This window comes from Melopsittacus undulatus, unplaced genomic scaffold, assembly GCF_012275295.1.
Source record: "Melopsittacus undulatus isolate bMelUnd1 unplaced genomic scaffold, bMelUnd1.mat.Z mat_scaffold_632_arrow_ctg1, whole genome shotgun sequence".
NCBI lineage: Eukaryota > Metazoa > Chordata > Aves > Psittaciformes > Psittaculidae > Melopsittacus > Melopsittacus undulatus.
In genome coordinates this window covers 3,084-17,650 of record NW_022994477.1, presented here as the reverse complement: position 1 = coordinate 17,650, position 14,567 = coordinate 3,084, and the positions used below count along the sequence as shown (strand labels likewise).

General features: G+C 44.9%; 1 pseudogene; it reads left to right on the top strand.

Annotated features, from left to right (window-relative positions):
- The first annotated feature begins 2,614 nt into the window (after nucleotides 1-2,614).
- Nucleotides 2,615-14,047, top strand: LOC117438810 (pleckstrin homology domain-containing family M member 3-like; annotated as a pseudogene).
- The last annotated feature ends 520 nt before the right edge of the window (nucleotides 14,048-14,567 follow it).

Below are 14,567 nucleotides of genomic sequence, written 5' to 3'. Positions count from 1 at the left end.
CACTGCAATCTGCTACTACTGAAATTCTTCAGTGGCATGTCACAGGCCCTTCTGGAGTGATTGCTGCTCCAGTCCCTTGAGTGATAGCAAAGCTGTATTCTCTGCCAACCCCTGTGAAACAGCATCTTTGAATGGGCCAGCCTGTAGCTTTCACTGATGGCATATGATTGTGTTAGTGCTGGTTTTGTTTGAGTGAATGCCTGTTGCAGTTTTGCAACTTTAAAATACCAGTTTTGCTGTAAAGACATGTCATGGAAGGATGTAGAATAAGTGAACTGTTTGCTTGTCCCTTAGTCTGTTCTAGAGCTACCAAGGTCTAAGGTGCCAGGGATAGCAACACTGTTCTGGGGTTACTGGCAAGAATGAGCGTTGAGAGTGAACTCCCTGCTGCATTAAGCTGACAATGCAGGTTGTGCCCAGGATGACTGTTTCTCACTGCCATCAGCTGGCACAGTTGCCACAGCTTTGCAAAGAGTCTGTTCCCATACTGCTCTGATTTGAAACCACTCCAGATCTGTTTTGTTCAGCCCACTGGTTATGGTTCTGGCTTCTGCATTCAGTGTCTTACTCTGTTTACTTTTCAAAGCTGATCCTAGTCATGGTTCACTATGAGGCTGGTGAAGTGAACCCTTGCAAAGTGATAAGGGGGGAAAGATCCCACTGTAGAGGCTTGATGTTTCCAGAGTTATGTATGCGATTTTTTTAATTGCTTTTCAAAGTTATTTGCTTGGATTGTGTTTGTGGACTGAACTGCTGATCTGTTTTGTTAGGAGGGAGAATGAGCTGCTGCTTTTGAACCCGACTGTGTCATGGCTGATCACAACTGAAGCAGGGATGGTTAGAAAGACAGATGGTCATTGCAGAAGGGGTTGGATTTTGCTATGGGATTCTGTGTCCCTCTTCTTGGGGGAGCTGCTAGCCTTCTTTGTCCCTCTGGCTTGCTATAAGAAAGGGTGCCTGTTTAAATGACTTTGCTAATAGAAGTTTGGCAAATAGACTGTTCTGGATTAAAAAGAAGAGCCTTAAATAGAAGTATTAATCTGTGTTTGATGCTGTTTAATAGATGTTTTTTCCTGCTAAGTGTAAATCTTCATGGGTCCTGGTAGCACTTCAGCAGCATTCGAAAGCTAATGAGCTGCTAATTATCAGCTCTGCCTAGGCTAATTAGTTCTGTTAAGGAGAGGATGAATCTAGGCAGAACTCTGAGCTAATACAGCTTTGCTGCTTCTAGGACTTGAGCTGATGTGTTCGAAACTGGGATGTAGAGCTCTGATTTATAGACTGTTCTGCATGTACAAGCTCTAGGTATTGTGATTTCTTCTAGCAGCCATGGGAGTTTGTTTTCCCCACTAGCACAAATGCCCAGTCTTCAGGTGCCAAGAACTCGGACACATTTGACTGATTTCCCCAGTTTAACCATACCTACTGTGCACATCCCTCAAACCTGGCAGCACTGTGGATGGAGCTTCAACAGGGGAGAGGTTAGAAGGCAGCAGGCTTGGTGTGTGACAGAAATCAGTATGAGAGCCCCACCTTATTGCATCACAGGGAATAGAAACTACCCTTCCTCCTCACAGCTGTGAGCTCAGGTGGTTCAATACAGCTCCTCAGTAGTTTCAGCCTTAAAGCCCTTTGCCACTCTTATGTTTTGCCCAGTGTGTCCAGCAGCTTGGAAGGAAAGATCTGCAGGGTTATGACAGTGCAGGATATGGTATATTTTGTTTTGCTGGTAAGATACATTGTCTTTCTGGGGTAATGGTTTCACTTAGGTTCCTGGTGGAAATCTAGAGAGAGAGAGGCTCTATATGTGGTGCTCTGCATCAGCCTAATGGTATAGTTTTATTAGGCAAATACTATAGTTCTGTTTATGCAGACAAGTAGGAAAAGTAGCTGCTGTAAAACTCATGTTAGTCTCCTAGAATTAGGAGGTGCAAGCAATCTGGGAGAAAAGGGCAAACTATTTGAGGTTTGGTTGGCCTATTTTACTAATCCTTCATTACAGAACTTTTTTCTTACATCCCCAAGGGAACCTGTTCTAAGCATGTCCCTAGGTGGCTGCATTTGTGATGCTAGTCAGTGCTACCTCTCAGTCTAGCTTCCTAAAGCTTGGTTAATAAATGGCATCACTTTGGTTCTCCTATATGTGGTGCCTCATCCTGCTTGTCTGCAGATTCCAGTTCAAGAAGTGATAATACACAGAGTTCACATGTAGTGAACAGCAGGAACCCCAGAGGGGGTTGTTCATACCACAATAATGTTGGTGCCAAAATGAAGAAGGAAGTAAAATCAAAGGGACTGTGACTGAAAAGGAGTGATGTGATTAAACGTATTCATCTGGGAAGAGGCCCTTACTGATGTGATGTTTTGCTTTGCTTTACAGGTACTGTCAGTCACTGAAGCTTATTTCTTAGAGGGACAGTAGCCCACTTGATTCAAGTCTTCCACCCTGAAGGCAGATGGATTTAGTTCCTTTCTGCTACTAAGGATTGTAGCAGAACCACCTCTAAGTTAATGGTGTGCTAAGGACAGATGAGAAACACCTCTTTGTCTGGATATTGATGCGTTACCTTCTTACAGCGTCACAACACCTCGTGCCCACTGGGCAGCACAGGATATGGAGGCTCTTGAAGTTGATGACATTAGCCCTGCCTTGGAAGTGACAGAAGACCTTTTTCAATAGTTTTGATACAAAACTTGAAAAGATTGTGCAGCCCTCTGAAGTGTATGGCGTGCATGAGGTCCCCGAACTGGTTGGGCATGAAGTATTTGACCAGATCACAGAAAGCAGGAACCTGAGGAACGTTGCCTCCTTAGCCAAAAGTACCCTCATCTGGGATCACTGCAAAAATGGCCTCTTGAAACCAAAGCTCAGACAGCATTCCCTGCCAAAGACCAGTGTGTGGTGCAGAAGGGAACAGCTACTGACAACCTTGCTTGGGCCCGGGAAGGGGAGACTAACAGCTTTTAACATCTTCCATATCTGCCAGCGGAGGAGAGACAGGCCTCGCTCAGTGAATGACATCCTGGTGCAGAATGAGGAAGCCTCCACATTCAAACGAGGGCACACACAGGTCACGCTCTGATATCAGCCATGTAAACTGGGGAGTGGTCTTCACGGGGACCTCCCTGCAGCAGCCACCTGCGCCCGGTCAGGACAATAACTGTGCTCTGCTCTCTTACCTGGCACTAACCAAGGGAGAGGGACATCCAAGGAAACACAGGTTTGTGCTGGTGCTTTATTGTTCCTGTTGATATGAGGACTTCCCTATTTGTTTCTGATATTTATCTTGAAAGAAGAGCTGGGTGTTTAAGTAAAACCTGACAGCCCCCCCAAAGCAGCCAGCTATGAAGTAGCTCTTAAGAGGATAGCAGTCAGCACAGTCCTGTTGTCTTTGGCGTAGCTCTGTCTGTTTTTCTGCCTAAGGATCAGTTTTTAAACCAATCTTCTGTTTTGTGGTTTAAAAACTAAGGCATGGTTTACTTTTTGCTTCTATTTTGTTCAGTTGACTCAGGAAAAGAAAAAGAAGTTATGTATTTCTGACCTTTTCCTTACCTGATGTTCCCAAAACTAGAAAAAAACTTTGCTAAAGCTAATGGGAGAATGGTAAATCCAAGCAAAGTCAGTTTTCAATTAGAGTGGCCATTAAAAAGGGGGCATACAAAGCTTTACTGTGAGGCCTGAGACGTCTGCTCTGTTTCTTTAAGAAATGATGGCTGTTCAGTCCATAAACAATTAACAAAAACTCAAGCATGCAGTTTGTGCTTGTCAATATTCAGGCATCTCTGCCAGTTTTGTATGGGCTTCAGGAAGTCTTGTTATCAGATGGAGGCAGGCATCTCCAGTGGGCCATATGAAGCGGTGTTTCAGCAAGTGATACTTCTTCCTTTTTCCTTTCTCAAGTGCTGCACTAGAAGAGGTTTTGCTCAGGGCTTCGGAAACACTGACGCAGTGTCCTCCGTGTCCATGATTTATTTTGTAGATGCCAGAAGTGGACCGGGCACTTACAGAAAAGAAAAGCAGCCAGTGCCCCCAAGATTTTTATAATCTAAAAAAAAGGCAGGACTTAACAAAGGAATTTATAAATCAAAGCATCGTGAAAGCAAGAGTGTTTGCGTGTATGGTGGAATGACTCCAGTTATGAATAGGTAGCCTGTTCAGGGTTAAAAACATGCCTTTTGAGTTAGGTTTTCCAGATAAGCCAGCTATTCTGGAAAATGAAAAGCAGGTGCCTATATATAACCTGTAGGTATATGAATGTATATATACCCTACACAAACTTGTAGGTTACTGTGTTATATTGTGACATAGTTGCCGGATCCCAGAGAAGGGTGCTCTTGGTTAACAAGTATATTTGCTGCTATTTTTGTTCAGGGACGTACATTGCTTCTTGTAGAGTGAGATCTCTGTCCTTCCTGTGGAAGGGAGGCAGAACAGGAACACACCTAGCAGCCTGAATACAGAGCTTTCAGGTTTTGTCAGTGGTATCCCTGGCGGTCTCACGGGTTTAACTTAACATATAACACTTCTATATGCCTTTCAACCCTGGTTCCCACTTCAAGCTGGTCCAGTCCACTTGCTTAGATCAACAGCAATTAATTGATTCCTTAAGCTTAGTTGTGTCCAGGCAGTTCCTATCACAGTGAGTATCCAAGGTGTGCTGCTTTGGTAGTAGCAGTGAAGTTCACTTGTACTCTTCCCAGCCATTCAGCAGGCACTTACACTCTTTAAAATGCAGTTAATCCAGTGAAGTTTTTCTTCATACAGAAAAAATGAGGCAAACCGTGTATGCTTTCATGTTAAAGAGTTTGTAGTTGCAAGTTGTAACTGTGAAGACCTCACACCTGTGAAGTAGTTTTTGTGAAGCATAGCATATTCAGCACTCTCAAGAAAACCAGAAATTGACAGGTTTCAGTGAGGGGAACTCTTGGGTTTAGGCTGTCTGCAATAATGTCAGGTACATTATAGTTCATCCTTTCCATGACTTCCTTATGGTATCAGGAGCAAGTTCCATTGCTGTGCTCAGTGCTGCCCAAAGCATAGATGTCTTCAAAAAGGCTTTTTACAGTCAAATTCTGTGATCTGAGGTGAACTGAACAAGGGGGAAAACTGGAGTGGTAATGGTGGCTGCAGAACCTCCCCCAGCACTCACCTGTAGCCCATCAGCAGTCAGTAGGTCTGAAGGACTCAGCCACATTTCTTCTGTTGCCTTTTGCGAAGGTACAAGGCATTTGTCAGTGCCTGCTGCTTGCCCTCCGAGAGCCTTTCTGCATGGGATGTTTGAAGGCAGGGGTACCGTCCTTGAGGAAAGAGAACTTCTTTGCTCTGAAAATGTGCTCTTTTAACCTGTTCCCATAACCTGTTCAGCTGCTGTTCAGGTTTTAGAAGGTAGCTGTGGTATTTCTTCCTTCTGTGTTTATGAAAGAGGCTGCTATAAGGTTTGCTGCTGCTGTGAGCTGAGCTGAAAAGAGAAAAGCAAAAGCAAGAAAGCAGGCGTTGCAAGTGTGTGTATCTGGGACTGGTTATCATTCTCCACGAAAGACTGAAAAATGGGTTTTAAAGTTGGCTACAAGCAGCGGCAGTGGTTGAAGGGATCACAGTGGCCGCAGCCTGTGGAGACATTCCCTTTCCAGGGCTTTAATGCACATTATATGGATGCATATGAGATACTGAGCGCAACTTCAGCCTCTCCTGTCAGTCCTCATTGCAGTAAACGACTTCCCTCTGGGGCCTGCAGAGGTCTCCCAGTCCTCCGAGTTGCTGCATAGATTAACTCTTAACAGTTTTTTTCCTTATCTTCATAGTATATTTATTACTATGAGCTTATCTGTTCCTGCTGCTTGCTTTTTTACAATACAAATAAAATTAAACTGGATCTTTTTCATGTGCTGTGAAAGAAAAGGATCTCAAAAGAAGCTGTGCCTTTTGGGTCTGTGTCCGCTTAGGCCAGCTGGCAGAACAGCTAGTGTGCTAGAAATGAGCCCTGTTTGGGCTGCAGAGCAGTGTCAAGCGGGAAGTGGACCTAGCAAAGACGGAAGGTTTAACCAAACTGAAGTCAGGCTTCTGTATTTCTGGGCATGTGGCCTTGCAAACAAGGGGAGAATGCAGCTCCTGTAGTATCCAGCAAAAGCTTGCTTAGATCATTAAAACACAATGTATGAGCACGGATGTTTTCATTCAAGCACAGCCACTTCTGAGAGTGTGGGTGCTATGGTACTTTTCCTGGATGGCTGTTCTGTTTGCCTACCATTCCCGTTTGGGAAGCTGTCATTTGTGCCGAGCACCTGCCCAGCGACACACTGTCCTTGCTGCAGAAGGGTGGCAACTTGTGCCCCTCTCCGACAGCAGCTATGAAGGTTCCTCACCAGCCCCATTGATTCTGGCAGTTTGTTCTCTCAGGAAGCTGAGCCTACAGGATTTTGCAGCACTGTGGCAAAACAGACATATCGCAGAAAGGTGACTGTCTTAAAACTGGCCAACAGGCCCAAATTCTGCTGTGCCTGATTGAGACCAGGATTTCACCCTCTTCCTTTAGCAGACTGGTTTAACAAAATGTCTTTCCCCTCCTCTCTTCACATCTTTTTTCAGTTGGCTGGGACCCTAGCCATCATCTGGGACACTTTCAAGGTATGATCTTGTCCTCAGAGTTTGTGCAGGGGATGTTTCAAGAAAGGCTTGGGCTCCTCTTCATATAGCTCTGGTACACACTTGTGTGTTTTTATAGAGGTAAGACACCTATGTTCATGAGCAGCACACCACTGACTCACAGGCTGGGGACTGGGGGTGAGCCTTGCATTCTGAGGAATCATTTTACAGTGCTGCTTTCTCTTACTCTGAAGACCACACAGGCTTTATGTCAGGGTATTTGTTTGCCAGCTACCCTTCAGCAGTGGTGGCTGGTACTAGCCAGGGAGGTCTCTGAAGCCTAATTGCCATTTGTGATTTTGCAAAACACCCCTGTAGCGTTGTTCTTTGTGGTGTGTAAGAAGCTACATGATCAGGGCAGACCAAGGCCATTAATTGCCACTGGGATGGCAGGACATTATAGGTCTGTGGTGTTATGCAGAAGATAATGGTGCTGAGAGGCAGATGTGTGGAAACAACACTTCCGCACCTTCCCCAGTGGAGAGCAGGAAGTCTCAAACCACTTGGAAATAATTCCAGAGGTATCAGGCCAGTTGGAGAACTGATGTCCCTGTTCCAACCCCCCTGCCGCCCTGTGGCCACTTTGTTTTCAGCATTAAAAGATAGTCAAGGAAAAGGTAACTGTACCACAGAGATTTGGGGCCTGTCAAGATTTGAGGAGGCAAAAATGTTATTTTAAAATAGAATGGGAGTTGGATGCCCTTCACTGCGGAGGTCTGTAAGTGCCAGGGACTGTCTGTGCACCTAGCAAGAGATAGTCCCTTCTCTCATGAGTTTAAATACACCACACAGTAAGGATAGGGAGGGTGAGCAGGGACAAAGAGAGGTGAGGCACTTTGCCCAACGTGGAATGAGAGTATAATTTAGACTTCAACTCATCTGCTGGATGATGCTAACTCCCCTGGGTAAGTCGGGGTGTTCAGCACTTGTTCCCTGCAGGCTCACGTCCTGATTGCTCCTTGGGCTTGGACATGCTTTGAGCTGCAAGGGCCATGAGGAGCTGGCAGAGAGCAACAGTAGCAGTGGAGGGAGTTAGACTGGGCAGGTACCTCCTCCAGTGCAGGGAAACATGACCTGCTCCACTCCCTTGCTGGGAGGCTGTGGAGGGTGCAGGATAGAGTGCAGACGGAGGCGATGCGAGGGCCTCACGTGTGAATACAGTGGGTAAATTCACAGAGCAGGAGGATTAAAGTAAACAGTGCTGATGAGTTTGGTTGTGAAGCTGTTCTGGCTAGGAAGGTCATTCTTTATGGAGATTTTTTGCTCCAAAATTATAACGCTCCATAAAGCTAATGAACGGATTTCATCTTCTAGGGCAGTGCTGATTGCTTCCAGTGATGTTGTGATGACTTTCACAACTGAATTTTCAGGTTAGTTGCTATCATTCCCTTAGTGGTGTCAGGCAGCTCTCATACCCTTTCTTCAAACTTTTTAAAGCTGAATTAAGTAAATTTATAAAAACATCAGCAAATCTATCTTCATTTGATATTGTCACTTCTTTTGCAAGTACTGCTGTTTTATGCATCTCCTGACTGGTAGTAAGTAACTATCTCTTTCAACTCGTTATACTTCTGTCTCTGCCTGAGTTGACTTCTGTTCTGGGCTGGTCTTGCACTTTGAATCCAGCCTCCTTCTTTACAGCTTCCTTTGCACAGGCTCTGTGTCAGTATGCACATTATACAAGTGTTCCACTTGCTGCAGAGGAGCAAAAAGGATTGGATGGAGTGGCTGGGCAGGCAGGATCCTATAGACATCAGCAGAGTTTCTCATGTGTTTCTCATACAATGCCACACCTGAAGGGAAAGACTATATAATTTGTTAAGGAATAAATTGTTGAGGTTCTTTATCCACCTGTTTCAGCAGTTCATTCAGTGAGGAGCTGATTTTTGGTAAACAGCAAAGCCAGCCTCACTAGTAATGCATAAATCTAAAATTAAGAGCTCGCAAGTTTAACATTTTCAAAGAAGGTTTTGCTTTCCCTAATCTTAAGGAAGATAATGGAGTGAATGCCCTTATGGCAGGGAGAGATGCTGTTTCTTTATATAAATGAATGCCAACAGCTACCTGGTTACAAGTCCCACTGCTATACTAGTCCCTTGAAAAGAGATAGCACTGGGGGAAGCCAGATCTGGCTAAAGTCTGCTGGAAATCTGTGGCTAAATATGGATGCCATTATTTTGGGACCAAGTGGAATCAGATATACTTGCCTGAAAGAGAAATACCTGCAGAACCAGATGGGCAAATAAGTGGGAAGAAAAGACTGTATTTTTACAGTCATTTACAGGACATTGTAGATCTGAGTCACACTGGCTGTGGCACAATTTGCCCCTGATCTAGCAAACCTCATCAAGCCTGTGATTAGCCCAAACCAATTTGAGAGGATTTTAAGTCTCAAAGGTTCTCTGTGAAACCTAACTTCTACATAAAGCAAATTGGAGGACCATTGGCAAGAGCTCCGTAACATACACTCATCTCTTACTAAGCACTAGAGAATCCAGAGAGGAGTGCTGCCTCAAGAGACAAACCCTCAGAAAGCAGGTGTCTCTGCTTCTGCTCTTTTCCAAGTTACTTGGTATTGCTGCCATCAGAAATGTTTCAGTGTTGGAAAACAGCTCAAGTTTTCCTGCCATACTAACAGGGATGAAAGTACAGTCATTTTTTCAGGAGCGTGTATCTTCTGGACATGCTGACACATTTGGACTCTCTCCTGGGATGCTGGTTGCACCAACAGCCCCCAGTGTGGAGTGGGGTTGGTGTGTTCTCTGTGAAGGGTTTCTGGCTGAGACAAGTGGACATCTCTCAAAGGAGAGGAGAAACACTGAAGAAGATACTGCCCTGTCCCTGGCTGCTGAGTCTTTGCTTCCCTCTGTTTTTTTTTTCCCCTGTTCCCTTGAAATTGTAACTCCAAATGGCTCAGGTGTGGGCCATTTGCTGTGATTATTTCCCTTTTTTCACTCTTCCTCAATTTACTCCCCTGTCTCTGTAGGGAGGAAAAGAGATGCAGTTTCTGTTTGGAAGGCGGATGGGAGTGATGGTAGCATTTGCTCTCTGAGTGGAAAGGTATTATCTGGCACACTGCATGTTGAGGAGATAAAGGAGCAGAGGGTTATAAAGTGTGTGTATGTGTAGCATATGGATTCAGCCTGTCTCTGCCAGCATCTATTGCCCTGACCTAAACAATACAAGGCATTTGAATTTTAATCAAGTTGGCTTCTGGCTCTGTCACAGTTAGAGCAAGAGCCAGCAGAGCTGATTCATGGGAGCTTGAAGGGAAGGAGTGGGGCGAAGGAGGGAGAGGGGCTGCCTCTGTGAAAGGCAGGGAGAGATAACCTTTCTCTAACTCAACAAAAGACAAACAAACCTGTGTGCAGATGAAGGAGGGGTGGCTGGGGGAAGGTTATGAGTTGTCTTATTATCGAGAAGCTTGAACTATCATCTGTACTTGATGGAAGAGAGAGAGATTGCAGTTGGAGCTGCAGAAGCACTGCCTCTCTGATTGGATTAATAGAAAAGGAAGATGACTCTAGAATGGCTGCCCATTATCTGCACTACAAAGGGATTAGTGTGGGTTTCAGAGAAATTAATGGCTTTTGAGTTAGCACAGAAATACTAATGAATGTCAGGGCCGGAGATGTACGATGAACAAAATTAGTTCTCTTTTAGAGTATGAGCGTGCATGTGTATCTATCTATCCATTTGGGCTATGAAAGTGTGCATTTTGAGTTTTAGATTAGGCTTTCAGTTTTCATTTTCAGCTGAAATACTCTTGAGTAGCTTATTTGTCTGCAAGATGTGGTTACATTGATTTCTTTTCTACCTTTTCAGACCTAGTGCCAAAGTAGCAAATTTTTAACTGCTGTTACGATTTCAGTCATATATGCAGTAAATTTTGTGGGTGAAGTGTAGAGTGCTTTAAATATAATGTTAAATGTGGGCTCTGTTCTGAGTATGTGGGTGATGTGGGAAAGCTGAGACTGAGATGGAAAAATGAAATATGGGTGCATCCTTTTTGTTAGTGTGGATGGGAGGTAGCATCTTTCCCTCTTGTTTTTTAACCTCCATGAGGTTTGCATAATCACATTAAGTGTATCAAGCAATTAATTCTCATGCGTGTTCATAAAGTTTAACTGAAGCTTGTCTACTTAATCCTTATAAATCCTTAAAGTTGGTCTTCATTGAAGAACTAGCCAAAGCTCTTACACTGTTGCTGTTCTGAACCTTCCTCCTGCTCATACATGAAATTCTTGCAACCAACTACAGCAATGCTGTCAGCCAAGGATGGGAGCATCTCCTCAGACTGTAGGTTACAGCCCAAGTTCTGCTTTCTCACCAGCTGATATCAGAAGCTGTTACTTCTAATACCAACCGTCCCCCTCATACTGAGGCACAGTATCTAAGTCCCTCAGATATTCATAGTCCCTGACTCTCCTTGTGCCCCTGGGAGGACAGACAGACTCACCTGTTAGCCAGCAGTGGTGACAACAGCTTGGCCAGCAATCCTGGCCATGTTAGCTGGGAAACCCAGCAGAGATGGAGTAGCAGTAACTTCTGTACATGCTCATCTTTGGCTCTTTGTTTTCAAGCTTTGTCAAGCCTAGATGCTTCCGTTCTCTTATCTCTGCAAGGGAGACACCCTAGGTATACTTGGAGGTGATCATGTCTAAAACTTGTTAAAGAGCGTGACCTGTTAACGTGAGTGGTAACTGGTTAAACTGAGATGCTGAAAATATTTTGTGCTTCCAGCTGTCTCCCCTATCCCTCTTTCAAAGGTTGTCAGCCTGAGAGCAGAAACCATGAGTGAAGCAGCTCCTGTACTGCTGCAGTTTGTGACGCTGCTGTGTGTTAAGGTCAATTGATGCTGATTTTGTTTTGACCTAATTGTGCCTGGCAGTGGATGAGGTGGAGCTGTTCCCAGGTGGCTGCCTTGCTCCTGTGTTGGGAATAGCGGTCTCCAAGGGAGATGGACAGCTTGAGGCAGAAACCTCTTCACTTGTGTCTGTTAATTCTGGCACTGTTTGTAAGTCAAGACCCATCGCAGATACCCTCACTGGAAAGACGAAGTAGAAGTCAAATGGGAGCAAGAATTGGTCCTCAAGGACGTGTGGTTTTGGGGTGCCAAGTGTTAAAGTTAGTATTAACAATTGAATGCCACTGAATTTATATGGGGACCAACAGAAATGGCATCTGCAGCCCAAGGTGAAAATACAATGTCTGCATGTATTAATGGTGGCTGAAGTGGTGCAAATGAGATTGGAATAAATTTTGTATGGAAACCTTTTTTAAAACTCAGGTACGCATTAGATAATTTCTTCTAAATCTGTATCACTTTGGTGGCCAGAGTGACTCATGTATGGCTGGTTTTCTGGGGACAAAAAGAATTACCCTCAGCTTTGTCTTGAGCCAAGGTTTGTGAAAGGGTCTGCTCTGAAGCACCCGCAGGCTGAGATGCTTAGATGTATGTGTTTGAGACCAGGTAGCCTCTGACTTTTCATTTTTGGTCATATCTGCTGGTTCTGAGCCTAATTCTCATAAATCAGCAGAGCTCCTCTCTATTGAATTGAGCTGTGCAAAATGTTCTGGTTCTGGATCGTGCTGAAATGTGATAAGAAACTGCTGTTGTTAGACACAGTTCTCCATACCCTGTGTCCCGGGTAAGTCCAGGCACAGTGGCTGGGTGCTGTTTCAGCCAGTTCCAGTGGCCAAAAGGCAGGGGTTTCCTGGAACCTGGGGCGAGAACATGGTGGAGCAGGAATCTCCCTGCAGCCCCATCCAGGACCCTATACTGGAGAAGGTGGAGATTTCCTGAATTGAGCTATGGCCATGGAGTGCTCATGCAAAAGTTGTTTATCCTGAAGGACTGCAGCCCCTGGAGAGGGCCTGCACTGGAACAGGGGAAAAGGGTGTGGAGAAAGGAGCAGCCAGAGGAACTGACCATGACCCCCCATTCCTCTTCCACCTATGCTGTTGGGACAGATGGGAGGTAGAGGTGGTGTTTGTGAAAGCACGAAGTTGAGCTTGGGAAAGAGTGGGGCAGAAGGGGAAGGTGTTTTCATTTGCACGTGTTTCTCACTGTTGAAATCCATTCTAGGTGGCAAGAATTACTTGATAATACTGTACTCTTCTGGACCAGGTTCTGGAGACTTGGAGAGTTTTGTTGCTCTGTCACTGTTCTCCTGGATAATCTCAGGAAAATAGCTTTGTTTCTCTGTCCCTCTCTTTCCCTGTCCCCTTTTTTGTAAAGTATTTTGGAACCTCTGGATAAAATAGTGCTGTATTCTCATTTGCTCAAATGTAGTCAGTGCTTGTGTTGGATAATTGTAACCTATGGGGGTGAATGCTGTTTCTGTGATCCTATCCTCCAGATACATCATGTATGAGTAGGAGAGATGTATAAGCCAGAATGACATAGCAATTGGAAACAACTAATTAAAAAGAATTAATGGTAACATTCTCATTTTATTTCCTCCAGAACACAAGCCAATGTTCCCCAATATTCTGAAGAAGGGATACTTAGAAATTAGAAGAGACAATGACAGCTACTGGCAAACCTGTTATGCTGAGCTCTCGCCATACAAACTGTACCTGTATTGCTTGGACAGCAGTGGCAACCAGACTCTTCCCAGCGTGTATCCACTCATGCATTTTCAAAGGGTCACTGTTAGTGGTTGCATTGAAACCAAAGTGGTGGATGCTGTCCTGTCAGACAACTCACAGCTACAGCTGAAGGCGGAGTCCTCATGGGAGGCTTTGGACTGGGGTCAGAAACTCTGGGAATTGGTACGTGCTTCTGTGCCTGTTTTCACAAGACCACAGGAGAAACTGGAGAATGTGCCAAAGCCTGAAAATAACAGTGACCTTTCCAAACCAAATGGATTGTTAGAGAAGCCTATGGAGCTCTTCCTATCCATGAATTTGACTGAAACACTAAAGAGTACCAAAATATCCTCAAATCAGGGACTCTTTATAGGTTAACCGTCCAGAATAACTGGAAGGCATTTACTTTTGTCTTGAACAGGTCTTATCTCATGGCATTTCAACCGGGTAGGCTGGATGAAGATCCTCTGCTGAGCTACAATGTGGATGTGTGCCTGTCAGTCCAGACAGATACTCAGGATGGCTGTGACTCTTGCTTTCAGGTCATTTTTCCCCAAGATGTCCTCCGCCTGCGGGCAGAGACCCGTCAGAGGGCCCAGGAGTGGATGGAGGCACTGAGAGCAGCAGCCAATGCTACTCGAAGTTTAACTCAGAACCCACAGGTCACGCTTCGGAACAAACCTAGAGATCGCCCCTTTGGAAATGATCTTAGGAAGAGCAAGCGCCAGTCTGTGACCACCAGCTTCCTGAGCATCCTGACCACGCTGTCTCTAGAGAGAGGGCTCACAGTTCAGAGCTTCAAGTGTGCAGGTAAGCAACCAGGCTGTAGCACCTGCACCCACTCCCCTTCTGCACAAAAAGGAAATCACTCAGAAGAGCGTGTATGTGTTTCAGCAGCATACAGCCAATCCCTGCATCTCACTACAGCCATAAATACTTTTGTGTGCTATCCTTTCTTTGCACATACAGCACTACATGGGCTAGGGCTGCCTTATGGGATGGCTCAGCTGTTCTCTTGATTCAGGACACTGGAAAGGTGGTCCAGAATCAAAGAGAGTTGAATTCTGGATATGATGCAACTTTCCAACTCTGAACGCTTTTGCTTCCTTTCATTAGTACGTCTCCAAGTAATTTTTAGAGCTCAGTTTCAAATCTGGGCCTTCTGAGGAGACTCCTCAGAGCATTTGTGCTTCCCTGAAACACTGTCATTTGGCAACTTGTGTTCCAGCACTGAGGAACATAATACAAGAAAATAAGCTCATCTGCTTGGTTCTTCCCTTGAGGCAGGGATGAAAACATGACCTTAAGCCTCTGCATCTAATTGAAAATT